The sequence below is a fragment of the Glycine max genome, chromosome 14 (assembly GCF_000004515.6).
Source record: "Glycine max cultivar Williams 82 chromosome 14, Glycine_max_v4.0, whole genome shotgun sequence".
Lineage (NCBI taxonomy): Eukaryota > Viridiplantae > Streptophyta > Magnoliopsida > Fabales > Fabaceae > Glycine > Glycine max.
In genome coordinates this window covers 45,734,976-45,744,734 of record NC_038250.2, presented here as the reverse complement: position 1 = coordinate 45,744,734, position 9,759 = coordinate 45,734,976, and the positions used below count along the sequence as shown (strand labels likewise).

At 30.3% G+C, this 9,759-nt stretch overlaps 1 long non-coding RNA gene across 1 annotated transcript; it reads left to right on the top strand.

Moving 5' to 3' along the window:
- The first annotated feature begins 1,193 nt into the window (after positions 1-1,193).
- Positions 1,194-5,291, top strand: LOC102662113 (uncharacterized). Its single transcript, XR_418157.4, has 2 exons — positions 1,194-1,487; positions 4,913-5,291. It is a non-coding gene; the product is annotated as an uncharacterized lncRNA (long non-coding RNA).
- The last annotated feature ends 4,468 nt before the right edge of the window (positions 5,292-9,759 follow it).

Sequence of the window (9,759 nt, the reverse complement as noted above, 5' to 3'; positions counted from 1 at the left end):
GTGGTATTATCAAAAGCAGTTTTGGCTTCACTCACTCATTGATCATGAATATTTTTTTTTATTCATAAAAAACATTGATTCATAAAAATAATACCAGCTTTACAGCCCACAATATACATTTTGTAGTTCTCGCCTCAACCAAAACCAGTAGTGATCTTTCTCCATCTGCCGTTCTTGTCTGCTAGCACTTTATTTGTTAGTGAGCAATAATAAAATAGCGGTTTCATTCCAAAAGACCAAATGTCATAAGTCATTCACACTAATTTTTATTTCAGTTTTTAGATGCTACTAGATTTTCTTTCTGCATGCTAATTACTAGTAACATTTTGATAAATAAAAATTCTTCTTCTTCTTTATATATACGTTATTTTATAATTCTAATAAGATATAATATTAATTATTATTTTTCAAGTACAACATATTATCTTACCATAGTTTTTAATTATCTTACACATTTATCACAAAACGCATATAATAAATTATTAAAAGTTTTAAAAAAATCTAATATGAACTGCTCATGTCTTTAAGTATTTATAATCTCACATGTTTACTTTGACACACTAGTAACGATTATAATTATTAAGTGAAATGGCATAGTTAAAAGTCATATATATTACAAAATAAAAAATAATTTTAATAGATATTGTTCATATTTTTTTAATTTGTATGTTATTATTTAAATGATACTAAAAAAGAATTGAGTACTGAGAAATCCACCTTCTCTTCAACATTAAATATGTTTAAGGATATTGAGTAGAATATATATATTTTATTAAAATACTGATAAGAAATAGTCAGCATATTTTATTAAATATTTTAAATTAATTTAAAAGTAAATATTAAATATTTTTTATTCGTTTAATATGCTAAATATTTTCCCTTAAGTATGTTTTCTTTTTTCATTCAGTAATATATATATATATATATATATATATATATATATATATATATATATATATATATATATATATATATATTCCCAAATTGACAATAATTACCCAAAAATTTATTTTATTCCCAAGTTGTTGTCCCTCTTTTTTAAAAAATAAAAACTAGAGAAAGTTTACCTTCACTCATTTTTCATATCTTTTTATACAATTCGGGGGAAATAAGAAGGAAAGAGAAACTATATAAAATGAGTAATGGGATGAAAAACGAACTATAAGAAAATATTATAAACATATATTACAAAAATAAAATAACTTTTAAGTATAGGTTTGGCTAATTGTTTATTCCTAGATATATGTGTGTGTATAAATTGATTGCGAGTGGTTCTTACATATTTAATGACGTGTGAGGTAACTATATATGTGTGTAAAATAATGCTTAGGGGGAACCAGAAAAGGTGAATGCAAATGCATTAGGGGCAGTTTTGTTTCTTGATCAATGATCACGAGTCATTTCCTGCCCAAAGAAAACCAGGAAGGAGCAGCGCAACCCCACAATGCCACCACATATTTTCACCCTTCCATCGTCAGAAAGTCATGGTAGTGACCCTATACATTACTCACTTCATTTTTCCTTTATTTTTCCATGGCAATTAGTAAGAACTTGTTGATGATTACAAATAAATAGACTTAAAGTTAGACTAACGATTATGGATTTATGGGTAATTACAGTCACAACTTGATCACTCTTTTCCATATAAAATCAGACTTTCCAATGCAGCACTATATATCTCAAAACAAAAATTGCTTTTGGCTAACTGTACGTTTTGTATAAAAAAAAATTAAAAAAAATCAAACAAGCATTATTGCTTTTGCCTTTTGGTATAGTGATTAGTGTTTCATTAGAAAAACTATGTTAGAATCAAGATATATAGGGTTTGATTCCCCAGAAAACATAGTAATTTTTAACTTAGATATAAGTGCTTAATGCCACACATTTTGTACTGTGAATTCTAGTAATAATAATATTATTTAAGTGACCAGAATAATCATTTAATCTCTCGCAACCTGCTTACATACCACTTCTAACACTACAGGCAATCACTCTGAAAAACTAAAAATAGAAGAGCTGTACGTTATAATTAATATTAGTATTTGAAAATTTAGGTTTCTTTTTTCTTGGGTTGAGTCATCGTTTTCGCACTTCTATATGCTCCCGCAAAGCCAAGATACGCAAACAGACATTATATATATATATATATACACACACATAATTATGTGGCTCTACCGAAGCATTGTTGATTTTGCAAAAGAACAATGTTATGGTCAGTGACTTTGTGACATATGCTTAGGATTTGTGTCGACAAACCATGTTTGTATTAGGCTTTTGTCGTTTTGATCATAGGAGAGTTTGCTGATATAAGAAGTTGTGTCCTGGTTTAAGAATCAACGTCAGTGGCAGCAGGCTAATGTTGACAGAAACATTGAATCATGCCGGTTTAGTGATTTTCACTCTAATAAACAACGAATTTACAATTCAAGAAGTGGCCAAAAACGTAGAAATTTCATATGGTTGCATGAGTTTGGAAAGGAGAAAAATTTAATGCGGTTGAGTTTGTATAATCCAACGACTTGTTATGAGTTTGTATAACTTTCAAATATAATTTTGCAACTTATTTGTTATTTTGACTATAATTAATACAATTAGAATTTAATTAATTTAAACCAAACTATTATTTATTGCATAATAAATTATGAGAGAGAGAAAGAAGATAAACATACAAGGGGTACCCCAATCCTTACAATCTTAGGACATGCATATGCAGGGGCCGATCCTTTCATAGCAATGAGGGGGCCGTGACTACCCCCGATTATTATAAAATATGTATATATATATTAGTGTTTTGCCCCCCACCCCCATTTGTTAACTTTTCATTAAGTAAATAAAAGGGGGAAAAAAAACTTAGCTTTTTTGTTTTTTCATGTTATCCAAATGTTCAAAAAACTTTACTTTGTTTTTAATAAACTATCAAAGCATTAAGCATTCTACATGCATTCCAGATTTTTCAACATAGAATATGCATTTCTTTATACATCTTAGATTTTATGTCATTTTGTTTGACTTTTTTTTAGTTTTTAGTTTCAGGAACAATTTACTGTGGTTACTTCACGTACATATAATATAAGGAATACCCTTTAAATAGGTTGTTGGTACTTGTTAATTAATATGTATTGATTGGAAGGGACTTTTTATTTAACGTGATTTTTAAAGGGATTCTTGTTTTAACGCATGAGTATACTTAAAAGATTAGTTTTTGTTTTTCATGGGCACGTGAAAGTGATACTCTAGAAAACAAAAAAGTTTAAGCTGATTATGATTAGTTTTTCATTCTATTAAAATTAGCTCCTGCAATTTTTTTTTCATTATATTAGAACTACAACCTTGAGCTTTTTTTTTTTTTTTTTACAACAAATTGAGCTTGTTTGTTTATATCCCATTCCTTTCAATCCACTGGTTCTGCTATGGTTGGTTATTATAAAAAAAGATATACAAATGCCTCAAGGGATTCTTGTATGTTTGAGATGCAAATTTTTTAAAAGAAAACAATTGACAATCCAACCTCAACTTTTTTGAGATGCAAATTTTTTAAAAGATATACAAATGCCTCAAGGGATTCTTGTATGTTTGAGACATCCAACCTCAACTTTTCATCTCATGAACAAGAGAGCAAAGTGAGCCAAAACATCCGAGATTTTGAACATTGAACTAGATATCGTATTGCAACCCATGATTTTGGGATTTCCTATAAATCAAAATCTGTTTTCATAATGACCAAATTACCTTGAAGCATAGTTGAACTCAACTTTCCTAAATAGCTATTGGAAGTTTTTCTTTCCTTTAACTTGTGGCTTTAATTTATGTTTTGTATAAGTCATTGTGCATATTTTGTTTATTGATTAATTTTAATTTATATTAATTTTTAAAATATATTTATTTATTTATTTACTCTTTATATATGACCCCTTATAAAAATTAAGCTAGCTCTGCCTCTCTGAGCATATGATAACTCCCTAATTTTGTAGAAATTGTTTTATCCTCTTCCAACCTCAACTAGATAGTGTTGGAAAGCCACCTTATATGGGGATCCCTTTAGCTCATCTTAGTTGTGGTCTCTTAGGGGTTGACTGAATTGTAACCTCAAGAATGGTAAATTATTCCCATATCAACTAGAAATATGATCAAATTAAAATATATAAATAAAAAATAATTCTTTTATAAATTGATTTTGTAGGATTGATCAGTTACTCATAACACACATTTTAAAATGATATTAAAATTTATCCTAATAATATGTTGATAGACCTATCATGTCACATGCTATTGAATCATTATTGGATCACCCACATATGTTGGTTAGTCTTTGCAAACTCCATGCTTAAGGTATCTAGTTGTCGGCATGAGGGGAGTGGATGTTAGAGTTCCCATATTACTAAAATAAATTATATAAATGAGATGTAAATCTTACCTTCAAAGTTAATTTTTTGGAATTGAATTAGATTTATAACCCACAAATCAAAGAAGAAACAAAACATAATATAACCCCAAAAAAGCCTCCATAAAACAATCTTTCCACTAACCTTAAATTACATCTATAAACACTTTCAATACTGTTAATGAAAATAAAAAAAAATTATTATTTCTTCTATGCCTTCACTTTCCATTGATTCCCACCCATAATATATGTATACTTACTACGTAGTAACTAAAGATTAATATGTAATGTGTTAGTGAATGATACAAATAAACTTTTGTTAAATCAATTTGCTTATACAAGGATACCGAATCTTTTATTTCAAACATATTACGTGATAACTTGGTAAACCCACTTGTCTATATCTTGCCTCTATGTTGGAACTTCAAAATTAATTCTGCGTTCTAATTGATGGACGAGGAATATTTTTGAAATTGTTTACTACCTAATGGCATTAATATTTATGTACCATATCTTGGGAACATTATTTAGTGCAGAGATCATTTAAAAAAAAAAGGAACGGAGAACACTTTGTATGGAACAAAACTAATTGGAGTAGTGGTCCATCGATCCTTCAAGAATATTATTAGGGAAAAAATAAAATGGGATTTGCAAGTGGTTAATGTGTTATCTCATATTCCCATGAAGACCGATGATATATGGTTCTCCATAAGATCAATCTCAACTTCAGTTCTGCCCAATAATCATCAATTAAATCTTCCCATACAACCGCGTGCACGTGTTTGTGATTTGTGATCTTCTCATGGGTTCAGCTCCATGCATATTAAACGGCTGTTATAGGGTGTTCACACCAGTGTTATCTAACTTTTGTCTTTTTATGAGTAGAACCAATTGAAAATTTTAAATACAACACTACCTGGTTGGTTTTGCGTTATGAAAGACTAGTTATGAAAAGAATGGATTGCTTTATTAAGGATAAAACTTAGACCCACTTAATAAAAGTACTTTTAGTATTGTTTTTTTAATTAAAATTAAAGTTTTATTTCAGTAATCAACGTAATGGCAGTTCATATTTTTTTTATGAGTGAGGATAACATAGCAGTTTATATTAAAGGTTAATATAAATTATCGAGATAAAACATTGATTCTAACTAAAAAAAACAACACCAAGAACATTTAAGAAATTGTACATAAGTTTTGTCCTTTATTTAAAACAGTTTGGTTTGTTAAAAAAAGAAATATATAAATAGGCACACATACAAATTCATTGATATATATAAATAGGCAAATTAATGGAGAAATGCCTTATATACTTAATAAGTCTACGCATTTTTTAAATTAAAACAAAGAAGTGATTTTGTTAAAGCCAATGTTAACGAAAAAAGTAAAAAAAAAATGTTTAAAATAAAAAAAAATATTTTTGTTATAATAAATACATTTTCTACATAAATTTTATATACATATATTTGTTTCTTTAACATTAGTCTTAAAAGTTGATATTGACAAGATATAGAACATATTACATAAAATAAATAAATACGATTACAAAAAATAAATAATTTTCATATTTTAAAAAATAAAAACTACTTTTTTATTTGATAATAAAGAGATTATAAAAAAGTTTAAAATATTTTTAGACTTTCAAATTTGGATATTTTTTATTTTGGTCTCCTAATTTATAAATGGTTCTTTTTAGTCCACTAAATTCACTTGAGAAATTAAAAAAACAATATCCTGTAAATTTGAAAGACTTAAAAAATATATTTAATCCTTGTAAAATTATATTACTATATATATGTTGCTAGAGGATTTGAAATTATATATATCCTCCACACATATATGACCTGATGATGTACATGTATACAAAACAAAATTAGTAATCATTTGGTTGTTGGGTTTCCAAAATTCTCAGATCTAATTTAAGAGGAATTGAACATGTTTTTTTTTTTAATAGTCCATATATTGCTGCAAATAGAAAAATAAAAATTCATCTCAGCATTAACAACATAATTTTGCATTAAGCTTCTTCTTTTAATATAATATTTGCTCATTAATTAAGGGAATATTGCAAACTGTACGCGCAAACCTTTTTTTGGATAATGTTTCGAAAAGAAATTTGGGCTAACATATTCCACATAAGGAATAAATAAATTAATAAATCAATAAGCTTCCAACTTAAATTGGGCTGTACCTCACTCTTCATTTTGTCGTTTTCGATAAAAGAAACGGATCTTCGTTTGAGCTAGCCTTGATCAAACTAATATCTTCAAGTCAAATTTGCATGGCGTACTCGGAGAAAAACAAATTGATAAAAGTCAATATAGGGACAATTAATGATCCAATTCTCTAAATAAGTAATTAAATAGATGGAGAGTGTTGCTAGGGTTTCGGGAGCTGGAAGAAAATCATCTAACAAGGAAGAAGACTTATTAGACAAGAGCCCTAAAAAAATCAAAACAAGAGACATCAATCCGGATGCTTTGTCTATGGAGGTGGAGGTGGAGGGAGTGACCTTCAAAGAAAAGGAACATGGTGATCCATATAAGGAAAAGCTATTGCTCATTGTGGGAATGGGTGAAGAAGGCCAGTAATATACGGAAGGTTTTTCGGATGTAGAGTAAAATGATCCTTCGAGTCATAAGGAAGATGAAGGGGTGTTTGATCCATGACCTAAGAATAGGATCTCAGATGAGGAGCAAGAAGCATGGAGCATCCCATGTCGTAATTTCTTAGTGGTCCATCTACTAAACAAGTGTCAGTTTTAGGGTTTAAGAGGCTAGGTTGAAGAAGGACTAGGCCAAGGTGGGAAGCATTTAGATCATTGATATGCCAAAGAATTACTTTATGATATCTTTTTCTGTAGAGGAAGATTGCAAGCATGCTCTTCATGAAGGCCCCTGGATGATAACAGATCATTATCTTTTGGTTAGGAGATAGAGGCCATTCTTTTTGACCAATGTTCAGGAAGTGACTAAAATCGCTGCATGGATTTGTATTCTCCAACTTCCCTTGGAGCTATATAATGATCATTTTCTTTGGAGAGTGGGGTGTAAACAAGGGAGGCCATTGAAGATTGACAAATTGACCTCTATTCATTCTCGAGGCCATTTTGCTCAAATGTGTGTGGAAATCAACCTGTCCAAAAGATTGATTCCTCATATCATTGTTAGGGGAGTGAAGCTTAACCTTGAGTACAAGGGATTACACTCAGTTTGTTTCAAATTTGGTCACTACGGGCATAAGAAGGAAAGATGTCCAGAGGTCGGAGTTTCTGATTCACAACATCCCAATCTACATGGTGGCATTATGAGGAGGGAAAAGTAAATGCCAGTGGCGACAAACTACCATACTAAGGTTGAAGTGGATGTGGAAAAGGGTCCAACAAAATTAGTGGAGTCATTTACAAAGAAGAATCATGACCCAGATTTGGCAGATATTTTTGGCTCAGGGAATTTGGTGAAGAGGCCAATTAGAAATCGTGCTAAGACGTCCAAATTTGGGGCAAATCAAATATGGATAAAATAGAATCCAAACAGAAGTGACAAAAGCGAGCTATTACATTTTGAAATTCTCTATTTATTAGAAGAGCATATTCTAGAACAAAATCAAGATGAGGGCCTCACATTCACTCAAGATTCTAAAAAGAAGGAAGTGTAGAAGCAAGCTTCATGATGATGAATCAAGTTGATTCAAGTAGTTTTGATAATGACAAAGATGATGACAAAAAGCTCAAAGAATGATTTCAAGATTGAGTCAACAAGTTCAAGATCAAGATTAATTTCAAGTTTCATGAGAAGAAATCAAGAAGATTCAAGAATCAAGAGAAGTTTGATTTCAAGATTCAAGAGAAGATGAATTCAAGATTCAAGAGAAGAAATCAAGAAGACTTCACAAGGGAAGTATTGAAAAGATTTTTTAAAAAACAAACATAGCACAATTTTGTTTTTCAGAAGAGTTTTTCTCAAAATTTTCTAAGTTACCAGAGTTTTTACTCTCTGGTAATCGATTACCAGTTTCCTGTAATCGATTATCAGTGGCAAAGTTTGATTTCAAAAGTTTTCAACTGAATTTACAACGTTCCAATTGATTTCAAAATGGAGTAATCGATTACAAAATATTGATAATTGATTACAAGATATTGGTAATCGATTACCAGTGTATCTGAACGTTGAAATTCAAAATCAATTGTGAAGAGTCATATCCTTTCATAAAAAGCTTTGTGTAATCGATTACATGGTTTTGGTAATCGATTACTAGTGACAAGTTTTGAATAAAAATCAAGAGATATAACTCTTCCAATGGTTTTCAGGTTTTTCTAAAGGTTATAACTCTTCTAATGGTTTTCTTGACCAGACATGAAGAGTCTATAAAAGCAAGACCTTGAGTTGCATTTTAAGAATGAACAATCATTACAACTTTTCCAATTAACTTTTGAACTTCTACTTCTTCTTCTTCCTTTGCCAAAAGCTTTCTGAGTTTTCTGGTTTCCAAACTTTGTTCTTTCAAAGAAAACAAAAGTGTGTTATTCATCTTTTTCATTCCCTTCTCCCTTTGCCAAAAATAATTCGCCAAGGACTAACCGCCTGAATTCTTTTTGTGTATCTCTTCTCCCTTTTCCAAAAAAACGAAGGACTAATCGTCTGAATTCTTTTGTGTCTCGCTTGTCCCTTTTCAAAGAATTCAAAATGACATAGTCTGTGAATTCTTTTGATTTTTCCCTTTCCCTTAAACAAAAGATTTCAAAGGACTAACTGCCTGAGATATCTTTTGTTTCCCCTTCACAAAGATTCAAAAGACTAATCGCCTGAGAACTTTGTCTTAACACATTGGAGGGTACATCCTTTGTGGTACAAGTAAAGGGTACATCTACTTGGGTTGTTGTAACTGAGAACAAGAGAGGGTACATCTCTTGTGGATCAGTTCAAGTGGAGGGTACATCCACTTGGTTGTTCAAAGAGAACAAGGGAGGGTACATCCCTTGTGGATCTTTGCTTGTAAAGGTTTTTACAAGGTTGAAAGAAATCTCAAGGACCGCAGGTCGCTTGGGGACTGGATGTAAGCACGAGTTGTCTCCGAACCAATATAAAACACTTGTGTTTGTCTTCTTCTTCCCTACACTTTTTAATTTCTGTTGTGCACTTTAATTATCGCTTTTACTTTTGGTTAAGTTTTTATTTCTGTTCTTTACTTTCTTAACATTATAGTAAAAGCCTAATTGAATCTAGTAACATTAAGAAGGATAGATTTTTAATTAGTAAAGGTTTATCATTAATTAATTCAACCCCCCCCCCCTTCTTAATTATTCCGAGGCCACTTGATCCAACAGGAAGTTAATAAAGGCAAGGCCTAACCCAAACAACATGTCATTAAAAAAGTCT